Source organism: Podarcis bocagei (genome assembly GCF_964188305.1).
Source record: "Podarcis bocagei genome assembly, chromosome: 2".
In the NCBI taxonomy this organism is placed as follows: domain Eukaryota; kingdom Metazoa; phylum Chordata; class Lepidosauria; order Squamata; family Lacertidae; genus Podarcis; species Podarcis bocagei.
In genome coordinates, this window is record NC_138126.1 from 91263829 (window position 1) to 91284387 (window position 20559).

The 20559-nt window shown below is 45.1% G+C and overlaps 1 protein-coding gene and 1 long non-coding RNA gene across 8 annotated transcripts in view; one reads left to right on the plus strand and one right to left on the minus strand.

Moving 5' to 3' along the window:
• SHISA6 (shisa family member 6) overlaps positions 1 to 20559 on the minus strand; it is a 267634-nt gene that overhangs the window by 215910 nt on the left and 31165 nt on the right. The window lies entirely within an intron of this gene.
• Positions 19114 to 20309, plus strand: LOC308581815. Its single transcript, XR_014005304.1, has 2 exons — positions 19114 to 19198; positions 19524 to 20309. It is a non-coding gene; the product is annotated as an uncharacterized lncRNA (long non-coding RNA).

The window sequence follows — 20559 nt, forward strand, 5'->3', positions numbered from 1 at the left end:
CTGCTTGTACAGCAAACTCACATGATACTGCTTTCCCCTATCCAGAGCCATCAAGACAGCCCTGCTCCCAGTGGCTGGCAGCTGCCATTTAAAAAATAAATTAAAACTCCACAGTTTCCTAGAGTGAGGGCAGAAAGCATTGCCTCAACTGGTTTCAGAATAAAACTTCCTGGTAACTCCATGGAGTGTCATAGCGATTACGTTCAGCAGCCTTCTGCCTGTTTTCCTCCTCGTCACTGAAATGACTCTCCTCAAAACTGGGAGCAGGATTTTGGCTCAGCCTACATAGATTAATTGTTCATTCAGGAACTGTGATGTCAGTTATCACCCACGACCAACAGAGTGAACAATGGTTGACAGAAACATATTTTTAAAGCATTGACATTTCCTACACAAGCTTGTTTGAATGTTATGTTCTTCGTCAGAGGCACTCCTTTGGGCTCCTCATAGAAACAAAGAATTGTAGAGCCGGAAGGGAACCCAGGGGTCATCTATCCAAACCCCCTGCAATGCAGGAATCTCAACCAGATCCTATATGACAGATGGCCATCCAAACTCTGCTTAAAAAATCTCCAAGGGAGGAGAGTCCACCACCTCTTGTGGAAGAGCTGTTAGACAGCTCTTACTGTCAGAAAGTTCTTCCTGAGGTTTATTCACAATCTCCTTTCTTGTAACTTGAAGCCATTGGTTCGTGTCCTAGCCTCCAGAGCAGGAGAAAACAAGGTTGCTCCATCTTCCACGTGACAGCCCTTGAGATATTTCAAGATGGCTATCCTATCTCCTCTCAGTCTCCGCTTTACCAGGCTAAACATACCCAATTCCTTCAACCGTTCCTCATAAGGCCTGGTTTCCAGACCCTAGATCATCTTGGTCACCATCCTCTGCATTATATAATGAAATAATTTATTATTTACTGAATTTGTATACCGTCCTTCATCCAAAGACTACAGGGCAGTTTACAACATAAAAATCCAAAATGAGAGCATAAAATACATAATAAAGACAAACAAAAACAAACCAATAACCCCCCCTTCCCATTTCAGCCAAAAGCCTGGTTTCTCACTTGATGCCTAAAGATATGCAATGAAGGCACCAGGCAAGCCTCCCTGGAGAGAGCATCCCACAAAAGGGGAGCCACCACAGAAAAGGCCACTTCTTGGGTTGTCACCCTCCAGACCTCTCGTGGGGTAGGCATGTGAAGAAGGGCCTCAGATTATGATCACAGGGTCTGGGGTGGTTCATATGGGGAGAGATGGTACTTGAGCACCCCACGTTTGAAATTCCTCCCATAGAAAAGCTCACATGATGCCAAGCCTCATATCCTTTCAGGGGCAGGTGAAAACTTCATCATCTGCTGAGGCATTCCAGAATGTCATCTAGTGGGGCTTGCTGTGAATTATATGTATTGATGTGGTTGGATTTCATTGCATAAAATGCTTTTTATTTTTAAATGCCATTTTAATCCTTTTTATTGTAACTTTTGTTTTAAAGTTACTCTGGGTATTTGCTGGTTTTTTTGTTTCTGTTTTTAGCAAAGAAAGACTGGCTCACTAATATTGCAAATGAATAGATAATGGAGAGAGAAATTACACGTGGTGGACAGAGTTGATCTGCTGTGCTCTTAAAATTTGAATCCCCTTCTGCAATTTTTAAGGCTTTTTCTTGGCGTATTTCTGCAGTTTCTAGAAGACATGGTGCCTGGGGCTTTTTAGATGTTCATGGGGGAGCTAGGAGGCTTATCTCCCATTCTTAAGCTTTTTACGCCAGCAGTCTCTGTGGCAAACATGGCCACAATAACAGTATCCCAATTAGCTCAACTGCCTTTGTCAGGTTTTGCTTCACCAAATATGTGCCAGCATGTCCAATTAAATTCTGCTAAGCCCTAAAATTGTTCTTAGTTGTTAATAACTTTCCTATCACTCCTATTGAAAGCTGCCTTATTATGAGCCAGGAGGAAATACCATGTCATTTTTAAAATAAATAAATAAAATGCAACTAGAAGGCAGCCCATGCTGTACTAGCTCTGAGATAGCGGAGGGCTACTTCACTGGCGAGACTTTCCATTTACCCAAATATTAACCGTGCCTCCAAAAATCAGTGACAGACAGGAAGCGTGACAATTAAAGAGATGCTCTTACTAGTATATGAACTGAACTGCAAATGCAACATATGACCCCAGGTTTAGGCATAAATTTTGTGCCTGCTGTGGCTTTTAAGGATTAATTAGATAACATTTTCCTCATGCAAGATAGGCAAGTGAGCAAGCAAGTGGGGGCCAATGCATGTTGATAAAATGAGTATCCTCCATGTCCAAAAGCCTCTCCAGACAATGCTTTGCATGCTAAGAAAACTTTGAAAAGTTTATGGAAGGGAAGTTTTCCATCTCCTCCTTTCTGCTCACAGTCACCTGCACATGGCCACACCCAAGAAGAGTCTCTCTGTAAGGTTTGGTGGCCATCCTGAATAATGTGGGATAGGCTGTGGGGGCTGCTAGAGGAGTGGAGAATCACCCCAATATTTCTCTCATCCTACACTGTTCGGGAGGCCTCCTGACCCCTCCAGAGAGGCTCTTTAGGGGATGCAGGTTGTTACAGGAAGGAAAAGAAAGCTTTTCTTTTGTTAAATCCTTAATTTAACCTAGTGGCAAATCCAATGTCAATATAGATAGATACATGGACAATTTTTACACAGTTGTAACATGCTTCTGCTGCAAGGACTTCTTGTTCCAAAGTAACAATACTTTAGAATATACTTCTCCATTTTGGAAATGGAGAAGATGTTATTTCCATCCTAGTTAGAGGGTTCAGTGCTCACTGTGACTCTTAATATTGTTCCCTGTGGTTGTACGAGTATCACAGACAGTTGTGGGATAGTTCCCACGACATCATTTGTTTCCAGAAAATCCTTCTTTCCACTTATAACTATCCCATTGCAGTGTTGGGGGGACACATGTCTTTAATGTTTTTAACCCACCCTGGGCCTTAGGGCGAAGAGCAGGCTATCATCATCATCATCATCATCATCTCATAAATGATTGCCAGATTTTAAGCAATCCTTTAGTAATACTTCCTCATCAATTGTGTGGGAGTGGGCTATTACACTACTAGTGCTGAACTGGAGCAAGGTCAGATGTTGTACTAAAAATAAATCAGATTGCTGGAGGGTCCTAAGCTGAAATAATGTGAATATGGTTGTTACGCTTGTCCCAGGGAATAAGCAGGGCGGGAAGTAGGTAAGTAGGTTATCCAAGTCTGTGGAAGGAAGTACTTTTCTCAGGCAGAAGTTATTATGTTAGTCCTCAACCTCAGGGTGGGTTCTGAAATGACAGTGAGAAGACATGCAACCTCCTCTTGGAATACACAAGCTTGCTTTGCCATAAGACCATGAATGGTTGGACCCTTCTCTATGCATACATTTTGAGATGCCACTGATTATATTGTGCTCTCTCTCTCAGGGCTTGTCACCACTTGTGCCTAGGAACACAGGGTCAAGTGTTTTTTCCTTGACCCATGCTTTCTAGATATAGGTCCGAGCAGTTTTTCTCTTGCCCTGCTACCCTGTCCAATATCAGCTGGCAAGTGTTAGTGAGGTTTTACAGGGCTAAAAAGGTAAAGGGTAAAGGGACCCCTGACCATTAGGTCCAGTCGTGGCTGACTCTGGGGTTGCGGCGCTCATCTCGCTTTATTGGCTGAGGGAGCCGACGTACAGCTTCCGGGTCATGTGGCCAGCATGACTAAGATGCTTCTGGCGAACCAGAGTAACGCACGGAAACACCGTTTACCTTCCCGCCGGAGTGGTACCTATTTATCTACTTGCACTTTGACGTGCTTTCGAACTGCTAGGTTAGCAGGAGCTGGGACCGAGCAATGAGAGCTCACCCTGTCGCGGGGATTCGAACCGCCAACCTTCTGACTGGCAAGTCCTAGGCTCTGTGGTTTAACCCAGAGCGCCACCCGCGTCCCTATTTACAGGGCTACTGTCCCTTTAATTTGAAGTTTCCTTCTTGCAGCCTGTCTCTTATTGCTTCCTGCTCAACAGGGTCTCAGTATTACTGAATTGTCCCTTAAATACTCCTTAATTACTTGTGGTGGTGGGGAGGTTAATTACAGAGCAAGTGCTTGTTAATTAAAAGGCACATAATTTCACAATTGCAATAAGAAATACTGATGGTTTTTGTGACAATATAGTGTGGTACAGAGTACTGTCACCTCTTTTGCTGCTGCCCAAAGCAGCCATTTTATGCTGACACCCATAGCACTTTTACCTCATTTTCTTACCCCGTAAAAGCACTGGTATATATGGTATCAGGAGCAATTGTTTTGGAAACCAGCAAGTACATCCCCCAAAAGGAGCTACTAGTAAAGCTGGGGCAGAAGCCAGAGGGAGGATGCTTCTAATTCAAGGGTCAATTTTGGGAGACCTATATTGAATGGCTCTTGCTTCTAAGAAGACATTACAGCAGGCTCTTAGCCTTGGCAATTAGCATTGCCAGATATGAAATAATCTTTTCTGTTTTGCTTCTGAAAGCAGTTCCTCAGTATAGGAACTAGTGTGGGAGCAGCCATTGTCTGGGCTAGGGGTCCTGTAATTATCCCTGCCACCTGTAAAAACTGTGTGGGGACATGCTCCACGTGTGGCTTCAGATATAATGCTGAAGTGAAGGGAAGTGAATTTGCATTTCAGGTTTCCATCTAATATCCAGGGATGGGGAACAAACCCTTCTTCCCCTGCAATGAAATATGTGAGTGTGAAATGCAGAGGCAACTCACAGATCCCGCTGCCAGGTATAGGTGGAACTTAATTCTTTTTACACCCACCCACACCCCTGAACTTCTGAGGTGCTTGCAGATGAATGAGTCCTTTGCACATTCGGTTTTTGTTTGGACCAACAATATGCACACTGGATGTACCATTCAGCTGTATGACATAGCACTGTGTGTTGACTTTCTATCCAAGCTACCTAAATTATCTGTGCAGGCCAGTTTGAGTTTTGGGAGAACCCTAATGCTGCCAGAACCCAAAAGCTTAAATAAGATGTTAAACATGTAAAATGAAAAAGATGGAGGGTTGTAGCCAATGAAATCATCTCATTAGCTAAAGGAATTCTGCCTGCACAGTGGTACTTTATCCATCTCTTCTTGAATGCCCCAGTGCCCCCTCAGATCTGGGGTTTTTTTTGGTTCCCCCAGTCTTTCAGAGATTTGGAGGAGGCAAGGGGCACACAGGGAGAGGAGAGGAAGAGGAATTACCATTGGGCAGGGGGAAATCCTTGCACTGATGGGATGACTTTGTTGGATACAACCCAGAATTAACAATAAAGATAATGTCATTTTCATTTCTCTAGCCTTTAGGATAGGCTGCTGTTACATCTTCAGACTTTTCTCTGCTGTCTGTGGGGCTCAAATATTATTATTTTTAAAATAGAGATAAAAAAGTTAAACTATTTCCACTGATGTCGCCATGTGATTCTGGTACCTATGGACCGTTGTATATTACACAATCAATGTAACAATGAAGCAAGCAAGCAAACAAACAAACAGACAATTCTCTGCCTCCAAAGAGCTTACAGTTAACATTTCATAGAAGGGGAGGGAGCAGAGGAAGTGGAGAATAGGAAGAGGCAAGAGCAATAGATGAATTGAATATGGAGCTTGCACCAGCTCTGTATGGGGGCCAAATAACAAGAAAATTCAGCAAGGTGATTCAGGGGTCTCCCCTCCCTTCCTTGTTGAAGTGCAACATCAATAACACCTTGCCACAATGAGTTGGAACAGAGGCTCCACCAGAGTGCTCTGCTGCTAGGCTTCTATACTTTTCTGTGCCTATACAGCTATATGTTTTCCTATGTAATATCTCCATGTGGCTCTAGGTCCAAGGGTTTTGCAATAAGTCAGGCTATTGAAAGTTGCAGATGAAAAGCCCTGGATTTATTTTGTTTGTTAGTTTGTTAAAGTACAGAAGGGAATGATTTTTTAAAAGTTATTTTTAAAAATCCTACTTTGTTCTGCTTTAACAAAAAATACACACACAAAAACAACAACAACAACAAATAGAACCCAGAGCTCTTCAGATCTCCACAGGAAGTCCTGTAGATCCTATCAAAGGACACATACAACCTGCAGAAAGACGGGCTGCAAAGTTTTAAAAAATGTACAATACACATCACTTGATTACCTCTCAAACCTATGGACCTATTAGACAGGCTTAATTCACTCTGGGGAGGCTCCTGTGCCTGTAAATTTCATCCACTTTGGCTAAAAGAGGGAAAGGTGAAAGCTGTTTCTTAGATTCTCAGTTATAGTGAATGAGGAACATAGAGTCTTGTTAGGCTTTGTTGTATACAGAGTGGCTCAGGTGCTGAATTATATATTGAAGTGGAGAATGCACTCAGTCTCACTCAGAAACAGGTCAGAATTCTGTCGCTTAACTCTGAAGATAGCATTCCTCAACCTGGTGCCCTCCAGATGTTTTGGGACTCCAAATCCTATCACCCCTGACATTTAGCCATGGCTGACAGGAGGCTGATAGGAGCTCTAGTCCAAAAGACCTGAAGGGCACCAGGTTAGGGAAGGGCACTGCTAGATGGCTATACAATAATTGTTCCAGAGCAGTATTTATGCTGATTTACTTAAATTGTTCCATTAGGAGGCCTTGGAACATTTGCTCTATCCAGAGGTTCTCAGATTCTGAGAGAGGGAGCAGGAGCAACACATCATTCAACTTTTTTACATGTGAAAATAGGGGTGCTCCTATACATGTGGGTATGGCAAGTGGCAAAGCTTGCCAGCTCAGTGGAGTGGCCTGCTGGACAATAGAGTTTTCTCATATATATTATTCAACGTTAATGTTTATCAGGCAGGGCCAGTACAAGAACCGTTGTTGCCTAAGGTGAATGACAAGATGACATCCTCCCAGACCCCAGTCCATGTGCAAAAGCTAACCAGGTGGGCAGTTCAACTCTTACTTCAGTTCTGCTAGTGTTCCTTAGCAATGCCTGAGAACAGGTGATTTGCTTCACCTACTCAGCTTCATGAAGTGTTAAGGACAGAGCTGCAAATGCCACAGCCTACCAGCCCAGGCCAACAACAAGGCACAGGAGGATGGGTGAAGCTGGGTAGGCTGCTACTCTCACACAGCATCCCCTTGGTGAGGTAGCCTTCTCGTTTTGCTTAACGGCAGGGCTGTCTCTGGATTGAATACTGTTTCCTAATGGTTAGGTAGGTGGTGACTAGCGAGAGTTAGCTGAGTGGTGATCAGAGAAAGGGTCTTTTCAGTGCTGTGAGGCTCATCTGTCACCAAACCTGATGGTTTTCTGGTACCAAGTGAAGACCTTTTTTATTTGTCTAGGCTGCCTAGCCTAACTGGCTTTTATTGTTGTATTTTACTGCCCTGCTTTGTTATTCAATATTATTGTTTATCTTCTCATGACCTTGTGAGCTGCCCTAAAGAACTTAATGTATGAAGGGCAGATATAAATCTCATAATTTACTGATTGGTTCATTAATAAAAAAAGATAGCACTAACCCACATTTCAGTGTTCCCCACCCTGCAGATGTAGATAGTTGGAGCTGGAAGAGCAAGAGAAACTGTGGCTGTATGGAGCCAAGTGTAAACTAGCAGAACATAAGAGACTTTAGCAGCAGGGATGTGCTTACTGCTTAAATGACACAGAGCTGAAGGCAGGTGCACCTTCTCAGACAGAAACAGAAAGGTTTGGATCTGAGAAATGCTATACAGAATATAGAACATCAGCAGGTGCATATTATGAAGGAGTGAGAGAAGTTGCACCTGCTGAAATTCCCTTTTACACGTAAATATTAAAAGTAAAGGCATCTTGTCCCCTTTTTGCTGCTTGTCGCCTTATGAAGGAGAGAAACAGAAGGGATTATTCAAGCCTTGGCTCCATGCAGCAAGGATACAATGAACATTACAGAGCTGTTGCCAAACCCACAGTACAGGATGTTCTACATTTTCTTTGCAGTGTCTCAGCTGCTTCCTGTGCACAGGAATTTGACTGCAGACCAAGGCATGTGCCAGCTTGGGAAGGGGCCTCTGTGTGCCTGGCGGGGAAAGGTGGGAGGGGGATCTCTATAACCTTCCATTGCCGGACACACAGTGCTGCAGTGTTTAAAACACTCAGGGTGGAATTGAAACACAGAAACGTATACCAAGTCAGACCATTGGTCCATCTACCTCAGTACTACCTACACTGACTGGCAGCAGCTTTCCGGGTTTCCAGACAGGGTGTCTCTCCTAGCTCTACCTGGAGATGCTGGGGATTGAACCCTGGGACCTTCTGCATGCAAGGCAGATTCACTACCACTGAGCTACATCACACTATGACAGACAGCTCTGTCAGTACAAGCATATCAGCTTGCAAGATGGAACAAAGTCCCCTCCCACCATGCACTGTTCTGGGGGTTCTCCTAATCCTCCCCACCAGAGCCAATTTGAGGGGGATGGGGGCATGTTGGGGGAGGGAAGAGAGGTGGGGGAAGCGTTGGTCAGCAGGTGAGCTTTTGCTCCTGCCCTGATTGTTAGACATGAATGATAAAGAAACTCTGCTTCGGGGCAGAGTCATGACATGGATTTGTGTGCTGACCTGAGGTTTCAGTAGCAAGGGAAAGTTGCAATCTGGCCAGAGGACCACTGGGAGGTTGAAACCCTTCCATCCCAGCAAGGAGATCACCCTGCCTTGAACAGGGTTTAAAAGCCTGTTTCAAAATTCACCCTGGCATTGAGGAATTCTCAAACTAGTCTCCCTCCTTTACCCTTTTCACTCAACTGCCTTTTCTCTGGTTGTAGCTAATTCCTCAGACTGCAAGGCTAAAAAACAGGTGCTGTGTTTTTCTGTTGATTTATCTGCAGAACCCAGTAGGTGCAGCAGCAAGCACACCTTGTTGTGTGCTCCTGTAGCTCCCCCTGTACAGAATGAGAGCACTGTTATATGGGGTACCCCAAACTCATGTCCAAGATAGTCCACTCTACAACTTTTGAGTAACCCAATGCAGCAGTATGTGCCAGTTTGTGCTTTCACAATTTGGCCTGGTGACCGTACAGTGATGGCAGTCGCATTGCTCATTCCCACTGTGTTTGATTACACAAAGCCTTTGTCTGTGCCAGCAAATGTTTCAAGGGATCAGCAGTACAAGACCATGGGATGGGTGGCAGGGGATACGAGGGTGAGCTTTACTGTGCAATCTCCTCCCCAGGACTAAACACTACCTGCATAGTTACTCCTAGTGACCACAAGATGTGAGAATAGCTACTAACTTACATAGAGATTAGGCAAATACAAGGACGAGGAGGTCTAGCAATGAGAGCTAAACAGAACCTCCATGTTCAGAGGAAATACTGAATCCTGCACTCTGGGAGGGGCTGTTGCCTTCGTTTCCTACCAGCAGGCTTCAGAGGCATCTCTCTAGCCAGAGCTGGAAACAGGATATTGGGCTCGATAGACTCTGGTCCAATCCAGCAGGAGTCTTCTTACTTCTTGACCCTCCATAGGTGAAACTAGCTGTTCAGTGGTACCTCGGGTTACAGACGCTTCAGGTTACAGATGCTTCAGATTACAGACTCCGCTAACCCAGAAATAGTACCTCGGGTTAAGAACTTTGCTTCAGGATAAGAACAGAAATCATGCAGTGGCAGCACAGTGGCAGCGGGAGGCCCCATTAGCTAAAGTGATGCTTCAGGTTAAGAACAGTTTCAGGTTAAGAATGGACCTCCAGAACGAATTAAGTTCTTAACCTGAGGTACCACTGTATATGTTTTCTTAAAAAAATTATTGACCCTAGAATCAATAATTCTAGGGTCCACAGATGTGCTCATCATAACAAGTTCTCTGAATCAAACAAACCTGTTTGAACACAGGCTCATGCAGCCAGCCAAGTATGCACCCCATATTTCAGCTACTTAATAGTTTACTGCCCAAGGTTTCTCAGGCTGCTGAGATTATAAATGACACACACAGGCAATGATGCATCGCACTGCCCAAAATTAACAAGAGCAATATTTACATTTGCAGCATCGGGAACGTGGGCTGTCTCCCTTGATGCCTGGGAACTGCTGCTCTGAGTTTCTGGTAGTTGACACAGGAACTGGGTTACCAAGTCATTAAAAGGGTAGAGGTGTAGGGGCTGTCATCTTTTGATCCAGCCTCTGCAGTTGTGCGATTTACATGCGCAACATTAAAGAGGTCGCACCCAGTGCCTACACGACGCCACATAGGATGCCCTCTTGTGATACTAGGAAATCTACCTGGTGTGGTAGCCAGTCACTGTAAACTGGGGGAAGCCAGTCACTGTAAACTGGGGGGGGGGTCCACCCATTAAGGTTCTGACAGCTGCTCAAAGTTAAATGTTCCATTTGCTTTTCCAAGTCACAGCCTAAAGACGTCATGGTATTTGTCAGACTCCTGTTTGTGGGTGGAGTGGTAGAACTGAAAGGAAGGCTGGATGACTTGTCAAGCTGCAGTAGAACTATATGCAGGGAGCTAGTAATAGGCTGTTCAACCTCACTGAGTGAGTCTGCATGTGAAGAAGCGGGGGGGGGGAGAGGTTAGGTAGCTAGGAGCCTGAGACTATGGCTAGCCACTAGGGTCTGCTTGAAAACCCTTCAGAGGGGCACCCACCTTCCAACACTGTTTCTTGGAGTTACACTGAATTTTCAGAGTGGCAGAATAAGAAAAGAGCAGCAAGCAAGCTGAAGGACTCAAATACCGGTACATCAAGCAAGGCTGCACACTAATAAAAGTTATTTAGTCACTTCCTGTGAGCAATGTACACAATAGGGAGATGAGATTGCAGTACCCCAGATTTTTAGCTCCCTCTTAGCCAAAGAGACAAAGCATATATGAGCCTGATAACGCCACCTGTCATCAGGGCAGTGGTGGCAGTGGTGGCTCAGAACCAAACTGCAAATCTCTCCTCTCGGTTCCCAGCAGCTAGCATAATTTTCCACTGATGGGGAGCCAATTCATCAAGGTGACTTAATTACAGTTGAGCTTTGCCAGCTAAAAACTGTATCTGGTAGCTGCCTCCATCACTGTGGGCTTACCCAAGGGATTCTTAGAAGGATCTAGCAAAGCATTAATCCCTAATGTGGCTCTACTAAGGCATTCCACTGGGCAGAAGACTCTTCTCCGGCAATGTATTCCAGCCATATTTGGGAAGGGGAAGAGATTGATTCCTCCTCTTCAAGCTGATTAATCACTTTGAGCTCCTCGGTGTTATAGACAGAAGTGGCTGTCAAGTATTGGTGGTGGAGAAACTCAGTTCAGTTCATATGTAATAGTGAACCTACCCAATTTGGACTTTCATAAACAGTACACAAACCAAAACACTGTCTGATGGGAAAGGCAGGGCCTGCTATGGGAGTGACGTGTGGAGCTGATCGAAACTCCATCAACTTCCCCCTCTAGCAGTCCTCATAAATTTCTGCATCCAGGGATTATATACTTCTGCACATTACACATCAACCTCAGCAAAGGGGTAGAGATGATAGGGCCTTGTATAACACACTTACCAGGACTGAAGCAAGCAACAGGCTAGACATAGCATATGCAACAGGTAGGGACTGCAGTGTGCTTCACTTAGGAGCAGGGTAAATCAAAAAGGCTAAGCAGCACAAGGATCAGCCAGCGATCTGTGTTCACGCAGGCACCGGGAAGCCAAAATGGGGAAAAAATTCATTTAGCAGTCCAGCCAGGCGAGATGGGTAATTATAGTATGCATTGTGCCCTCTAGTGTTCAGCTTGAGAAACAGCACAGAATTCCCTCAGTGCCTCTGATGACATCCTTTACTTGAAAAAAACCATCATATATTTTCTTTTACCTCTGACTTGGCCACTCCATTCTATCCCCACATGATGATGCAGCTCAGAATTAAACTGCCCATTCATTATGGAGGCTAGGGTGCCACTTTTCAGGTGTCCTGATATTCATGTGAAAATGGGACTGTGCTGCTGTTCACAGTGAGGAAGAAGGAATCCCATAGAATGCTGTGCAAGAATCTGGAGCTGAGGGAGGGTTCTTACGGTGGCTTATCTGTGATGCAAATATTATGTGTAATTCCAGAGGAGAAATTCTGTGTCTTCTCCAAAACACTGAGGGTTGACTGAGCCAGGGCAAGCCTGGAACATTCAGGGCAAAATGGAGAGTAACCTGATCTCGTTTTTTGACAGAATTACAAGCCTGGTAGATGAAGGGAACGCAGTGGATGTAGCCTACCTTGATTTCAGCAAGGCATTTGACAAGGTGCCCCATGATATTCTTGTAAAGAAACTGGTAAAATGTGGTCTTGACTATGCTACCACTCAGTGGATTTGTAACTGGATGACTGACCGAACCCAAAGTGTGCTCATCAATGGTTCCTCTTCATCCTGGAGAAGAGTGACTAGTGGGGTGCCACAGGGTTCTGTCTTGGGCCCGGTCTTATTCAACATCTTTATCAACGACTTGGATGATGGACTCAAGGGCATCCTGATCAAATTTGCAGATGACACCAAACTGGGAGGGGTGGCTAACACCCCAGAGGACAGGATCACACTTCAAAACGACCTTGACAGATTAGAGAACTGGGCAAAAACAAGATGAATTTTAACAGGGAGAAATGTAAAGTATTGCACTTGGGCAAAAAAAATGAGAGGCACAAATACAAGATGGGGGACACCTGGCTTGAGAGCAGTACATGTGAAAAGGATCTAGGAGTCTTGGTTGACCACAAACTTGACATGAGCCAACAGTGTGACGCAGCAGCTAAAAAAGCCAATGCAATTCTGGGCTGCATCAATAGGAGTATAGCCTCTAGATCAAGGGAAGTAATAGTGCCACTGTATTCTGCTCTGGTCAGACCTCACCTGGAGTACTGTGTCCAGTTCTGGGCACCACAATTCAAGAAGGACACTGACAAACTGGAACGTGTCCAGAGGAGGGCAACCAAAATGGTCAAAGGCCTGGAAACGATGCCTTATGAGGAACGGTTAAGGGAGCTGGGCATGTTTAGCCTGGAGAAGAGGAGGTTAAGGGGTGATATGATAGCCATGTTCAAATATATAAAAGGATGTCATATAGAGGAGGGAGAAAGGTTGTTTTCTGCTGCTCCAGAGAAGCGGACACGGAGCAATGGATCCAAACTACAAGAAAGAAGATTCCACCTAAACATTAGGAAGAACTTCCTGACAGTAAGAGCTGTTCGACAGTGGAATTTGCTGCCAAGGAGTGTGGTGGAGTCTCCTACTTTGGAGGTCTTTAAGCAGAGGCTTGACAACCATATGTCAGGAGTGCTCTGATGGTGTTTCCTGCTTGGCAGGGGGTTGGACTCGATGGCCCTTGTGGTCTCTTCCAACTCTATGATTCTATGATTCTATGATTCTATGATTCTATGAGAGAAATGAAAATTTGCTTCCTGTGGTGAACTCACAGATTCATTATGAGTCATATGGCACCCTAATCTAGGGATGGATGGAAACAGCCTTGATCCAGTTCATGTCCTTTTCATATGAGCGGACTGGCAAGTCTGTGTGAATCTTTCAAATCTGCATGCCTTCAACATACAGTGGTACCTCGGGTTACTTATGCTTCAGGTTACATACGCTTCAGGTTACAGACTCCGCTAACCCAGAAATAGTACCTCGGGTTAAGAACTTTGCTTCAGGATGAGAACAGAAATCGCACGGCAGCAGTGCAGTGGCAGGCCCCCATTAGCTAAAGTGGTGCTTCAGGTTAAGAACAGTTTCAGGTTAAGAACGGACCTCCGGAACGAATTAAGTTCTTAACCTGAGGTACTACTGTATTTTAATTATTTTAGGAGAATTTACAAGGTGGTCTCTTTCTTTCTTTTAAAAATGGCAGTGTGTTACAGACATGCTATCCCTTCCTGCATAAAGGGTAACATGTACCTGTGGAGGCAGCCATATGATTCTCTCTACAATTACACAGGAAGGAATGGCATGTTATAATGTACCACCACTTCCAAGGGCTTTTCACTCAAAGGTTTTCGATTGATAGATTGTTTGTTTGTAGCAAATCAGCTATAAAGTACTAAAATCAGCTATAAAGTACTGTTTTAAGAAAGACAGAACCAGGGAAGAAGGCCTTGGACCCATCGCATCCAAAAGGAAATTGGACTGACAGTGTGCTCTGGAAAGGTTTGTGGGCATGCTATTTAATCCACATGCCTGAGCTCCAATCTAAGCATGGTTCATCAAATGCAGATTAGAGAGGTTTGTTCCAAATTCTGCAGTGAATTGAAATCCTGCCCCCTTCCCTGCCCTACTATTCAGGCCTGGTTTCTATGCTAGCGGAGTGTCACGCCTAGGGCTGTCCCACAAGGCAAGACTAGGTCTAATGGGCTTCAGTTACAGAGTGGAATCTAGCCTGCAGGGGGGAATGGGACACTGCCCTCAACAATCTCACTTTGCCCTCAGCCAGCCTCTACCTATTTGCTTTCTTACTCAAAACCAGTCCAGAGCTGCCAGGTCCCTCTTCCTCAGTCTCAGTGCTACATCTCAGCAGGGAGGAGGAGAAGGGCAAACCTAGAATCAAGTGGCTTTGCCCACCATTGGCTCTGGCTCCGCTTGCTGCTGGTCTCCCTGCTTTCTACCCCACCCATCCCAAGGTGCACCAGCCACCACTGAAATCCCAGGAGGATAGATTTTGGGTGAACATTAGGAGAAAACCTCTTAATGGTTTGACATTAGAACCATTCAAGCAGAGGCCATGCAGCCATCTGTTGGGAACGATCCGTTGGGAACGATCTAGCTATGGACTTCCTGCCATGAGCCCAGGACTCAGCTCTACAGCTGCAAATAAAAGATTTTAAGTGTGTTTTAAGTGCAATATACAATGTGACACTAGGTGGCAATGGTTAGCCTTATGGAAAATTCAATGCATTTTTTAAAATGCTTTTTTTAAAAAATCATTTTCAGAATTATTATTTTTTATATGTGTGTAGATTCCACCCCAGTGGGTTGCTGTAGATGGCCTGGAAGGCTCCCTCTGACTGTGGTTCTGTGGGGTTTTTTTTTGCTTTGTGTGTTTTTTTGGATGGCTGAATCATTTGTAGTTGCTAGGATATTGTAGGTATGTGGGCCAGCACTTGCACCCCAATTTCCCTCAATCTGGGACCAGTGTGTTAATGTCCCCATGTGATTCAGCCATGTAAATGTTACCAGAGAAGGATAAGAACAAGGTGCTGGAGATGACAAGCAGACTGTGCCATATGAATCATGCCTCAGATTCACCCAACTGTGTCCAATTGCTGGGACCCAGATTTTACATTTACATTTCACTGGCTCTGTCTCAGTTTGGGGCTCCATTGCCATAGGTTGGATCAATGAAGCAGCCCTATTTGGTTAGGATGGAGATGTTGCCCAGCTGTTTTATCTGGGACATGAAGCACTCTCAAGTACAAGAGATCAACTTCTCTTTTTCACGCACACATATCCAGTTAGGGTAGACTGCTTGGTCCATATCTTAGTTTTATATAGGGCCGTGTTAAATATGAAGGGGGAGGATGAAAGGAGGTCATGGGGGCCTTTCAGTGTTCCCAGAGAACCTGACTGTGCCAACCATTTTCATGGTCCCCCGCCCATATTTTTATTGTTTGTTGGCAACTGTTGAAGTGTCATTTTTCCTTCTAAAAAAAAAAATTGCCTTCTTGCTGGCAACTTGATCCCACCCAAGCAGGGATCACTTAAAATGCCCTGTAACCAATCAAAAGGGCCATGGGATTATGTCAGAAAAGTCAGGTCAGAGTGAGGGCAATACTTTCAATCCTTACTCTGCATGGGTGATCCCACACAGTAATGGTTTTCGTTAGCAGTAGCATTACGGTGTCATGCCATGCAGGTAATCTGATTTATCTATGCAACAGTGTCACAAAACCAATTCAGAGTGTGGTCAATGATTCATGCCCTCACTCTGAATAGGCAAACACTTTTGCCCTGCTTAGAAATGCACCTACGCATGCAAACACACACTTCAATGAAAGGATAAGTGCAAGGGCAGAAGCTTCCTATGTAACATGCTCTGCAAGTTCTCTCTCTCTCTTTTTTGGAGTCCTTTGGACCAGCATGCACTAGAATAGCCCTTCTGTTGTGAATGCAATTTATTTATTTTTGCTTAAAGCTCATCCTGAATCTGAGTCTTCCTAACCCATGAAGTCTGTTCTGAGGGACTGCCCTGAACTCTTTGCCCTGCATCCCATATGCTGGGCTAGAGGCTTAACCTGAAGTCTCTCTCCATGCCCCCACCCTGTGAGTTGGCCAGCATCCTATGTCCGGAAAATATTTTAACTTGGATAGTTGCAGAAACTTATTTTAGCTCATTTTCAAACTCAGTATTAGGGATTAGCTTTGCTAGGCTTTCTTTTTTTTGGGGGGGGGGAGTGGGGTGGTCAGTGCTGGCTTTGCCTTGCCTGATGTCCCTGGCATCTGATTGCCTGCTGTGCAGTGTTCAGCCACCAAACATCTATCCCTTATCTCCAGAACTCAGTCGCAGTCACTTCCACTCTTATGAAATCAGAACTCCGGAGCAGATAAGCAAAGGCAAAATCTACAGTGAGTGAACAAGCAAGCAGAGCAACCACAGTATAATTAATTCACCGTTTCTCAAGAAATTCTCTGTAATTTCTAAACAGCAGATATGCCAGGCAGGGAAGTTAAAAGCAAAGGCTTTTTCCAGAGCCTCCTCCTACTCAGAAAAAACATAATTTCCCTGAATCTAGCTCCCATCTTCCGCGCATGCTGGTCCTCAGGATAAGCCATCTTTTCTGGGGCTGCACATTTCCTGCAGGCAGGATCTATTCCACGAGTGACCAAACTGTGACACAATACCTACCAGCAGCTCTCAATCTTTTCGTTCCCTGACATTTCAAGGACGAGACAGTCCAAGAAGAAAACTTGCCCTTAACTTTGCCCTCCTCCCTCCCAGTCATATGCACAACAGGAGAAGAGAGAGGGGAGGGCATGGCTACAGGACAGTCTGTGTGAGGTGCGATGGGGAAGGATGGAGGGGAACTCTATGTGTGCTGGGGTGGGAGAAGTGATGGGTGAGCTTTAGGGGAGAGGTGTAGAAGCAGAAGAGGCTTAGGGGGGGAGCAAAAGAGTGGTTGCAGCTCTCAGTATGGGGGGGTGTGTGCCAAAGAATTCAGCATGGGGGCCAAAGGCTTAGGAATTTTGCCCCCCGCCAATGCATTCCATTTACACACATGCTGCATAATTAGCTGCACCGGAGATCTCAGCCTACAGTATCTGAACTGGAAAATGCAGCAAACTGAAAACATCAATGAATAGAGAGACTATTCTGTTCCTGGTGCCTAGCCCGGGGGTTATCACAAGCTGGATAAAGCCAGCATGTCACCGTTAGAGAAATGACATGTAAGAGATGCCCGGCCCCCACTCCATCTCCTATCAGATTCCAATTGAAGCACCAGCCCAAATTACGTACTTGCTCTAAAATGACGGAGAGGATGTTGGGCAGAGACCGTGCCAAATGAATATACTCAGGGTCAAACCCTGGCAATGTCACGGGAGAGGTAGCTCAGTGCATACCAAAAGGGACATAGTTGGGGTGGGTTTTTTTCCCCTGTGCCTTGGATTTGCTCAAAACCAGAAGCCACACACAAAACACAGCCTAGAACCCCCTCTTTAAGTCCTCCACTGGACAGGCAGATCTCCCAGCACTGGGCATCTGGTATCCGACAAATCAGAGATGGCCTCTTACAGCAGGAAAGCAGCCCTAAGCAAACAATTGTTATGAGGAAAGGGAATTAGGTCATGATGTGGGAGTAGAGAGGAAACAGAAGAAATAGCATAGTTGTTATGAAGGGGGAGGGTAGAAAAAGTGGGTTAGATGAAGAGAAGGAGAAATTAGAAATGTGCCCAATGAAAGGTGACTTGAGCAGCACATATACAAGAGTGCAGTCATGTATAATTTACCCCTGCTTAAAACAAAATCAGTTTGCCACCCCTAATTCTATACTAGCAATCCCCATAGTGGCACAGAGCCAATGCTTGTCACATGTACCCAGGTGTTTGGAGCCGTAAACAGCATAAAATCGTGAAGCACAGATGTATATTTGAAAATATTCAGGGACAAGCAGCAGTGGAAACATGCTGGGGATTCCGGATTGGCTGCAGTTTCCTGACATGTGTCTCCTGCTCATTTAGGAATCTCCACTTAACACTTTGCTGCATTTACTGCTGCAAGCGCTGGCGTGTGCATTATAAACACGCTCACTGTGTAAAATATGAACTGTCTTTATGAACACTCAGTACATCCATAAGCATGCATACAATGGTATGTGGGGAGTGTGTAAGTGTTTGTGAACATGCATCCTGAGTAAAGGTAAAGGTAAAGGGACCCCTGACCATTAGGTCCAGTCGTGGCCGACTCTGGGGTTGCGGCGCTCATCTCACTTTATTGGCCGAGGGAGCCAGCGTACAGCTTCTGGGTCATGTGGCCAGCATGACTAAGCCACTTCTGGTGAACCAGAGCAGTGCACGGAAACGCTGTTTACCTTCCCGCCGGAGCGGTACCTATTTATCTACTTGCACTTTGACATGCTTTCAAACTGCTAGGTTGGCAGGAGCTGGGACCGAGCAACGGGAGCTCACCCCCGTCACCAGGATTCGAACCACCGACCTTCTGATTGGCAAGTCCTAGGCTCTGTGGTTTAACCCACAGCACCACCCATGTCCCTTGAACCCTGAGTACATCTTGTTAAAGCTGCGCAGGTTGCTTGGGAAATAATTTAGGGCCCAAGAAGCCTGGTCAAAGTCCTATGGAAAAGTCACTTGGATTTGCTCCACCTCAATGTTGTGTTTCTTCTAAAGGCCTACCCAGACACTTTCGCAACATCAAGGTTGAGACTTTCAGCAGATGAATAGAGCACTGTGGGGAAACAGCATTTTTTAAAGAAAAGAAAAGATCTGTGCATTCTATAATGAATCCATGGTCCTAAGAAGGAAGCATAGATATTTCCCAATGGTCAAGATGGCTGGCGCAGAGGCATTTCTAGCCCAAGTTCTCAGGTCTTGGTAAATGAGTCATGTATTGTGATGTCACCAGTGACCAGATGTGGTACGCAGAGGAAGGGACTTCAGACCACGCTGAGTTCTTTCTCAACTGCACCCATTACAGGGAATTAATAAAGGGTCCCACCCACCTTTCAATGTACCCTGCTTAAATCTTGAGTAAGATCCACAGCGTGCATGCTGTTTGCATTCATATCTTGATTGTTTTATTGTCATTTTTATACAAATTGCTAGGGAACACGATTGAAAGGCAGAATGGGGGGGGGGAATCCAACACTTATAACGAATGAATGAAACACCACCTATCCTACTAATCCTGCAAATTAAGCTATATTAAGCTCATTCAATTGCACTCCCTGTTGTTAGGCATTCAACTGGTGATGCCAGTGACCAAATTCGGGCTGCCGGATCGGCAGAAATAACAAGCAACCATCTAGGTTTCTGAAAGCAGTCAAGACTAATTTCATTATCATTTCCCTTCAAGCCCTGCAATCAGGAAGAACCTCGGGAAGATCTAATTGCACAGCCTACAGTGGGATGTCTGAACAAGAGAAGTAGGCTACAGGTCGCTGTCAACTTTTATTCTGTATGTGAGGATAGGATGGGAGAGAGAGAGAGATGCCGTTTCCTTTGTCCTCCAGACTGCTCCTGCCCCTGTTTTTCCTGCATGACCAGCTTCTGATTGCCATCACCACCAATGCCTTCCTATTCTGGTGAAGGAGGGGCTGGCACATACACACACATAGTGCATTTCACAGCCTACGTACTCAAGCTGAAGCTAGAAAAGCCATAAGGGCTCTAGAGCAGGTGGTGCATAAACAGTGTGTTACTATGAATACAGATTAGAACTATTCCTACAAGACCTGGCAGAGACACCCAGCCTCCTCTGCAAAACCCACAGACCAAAAGGCATGCAGTTTAGTTGCAGCTCAGAGTTCAGCCTGTCCTACAGAGCCATAACTCTCGCCTTCTGGCTGCCTCACTTGTGAGAAAGCTACCGCAAAATGGTGCGGGGAGGCCTCAGGGTTTCTGTCGTTAAAGGAGACAGGAACCAAGAAAGAAGGAATAGTGGGCACTTTATACATCAAGAGCTTCTGAGCTCTCAACTTTCCAGTGGCATTTGCTTTTTGTTTAGTGGGGTGGCATCCACAACCCCCATTGGGACTAAACTCCTTCACAAGTCTTCCCTGCAAAGATATACTCTCCTGGTGGTTTCTTCAAACACACTGTGATTCTTTATAGCGAATAAACAAAAGAAAGAAATACACAAGCTGACTTTTAATACTAGAGAAAAGTCTGTGAATACTATCCGCTTAAACAAACAAATCACAAGAAAGCAGAATTCTGCAAAATATATACATATGCAAATAAGAGAAGCTCCCCCCCCCCGACAAAGACTTCATTCTGTCTCTGACAATCATGTGGAAATTATAGGGCCAGCCTTGCTCTCCTGCCCTGCCAATAGCCACTCCAGCACTGCACTGTCAATTCTGATATTCCACCAGACATTGCCTCCACAC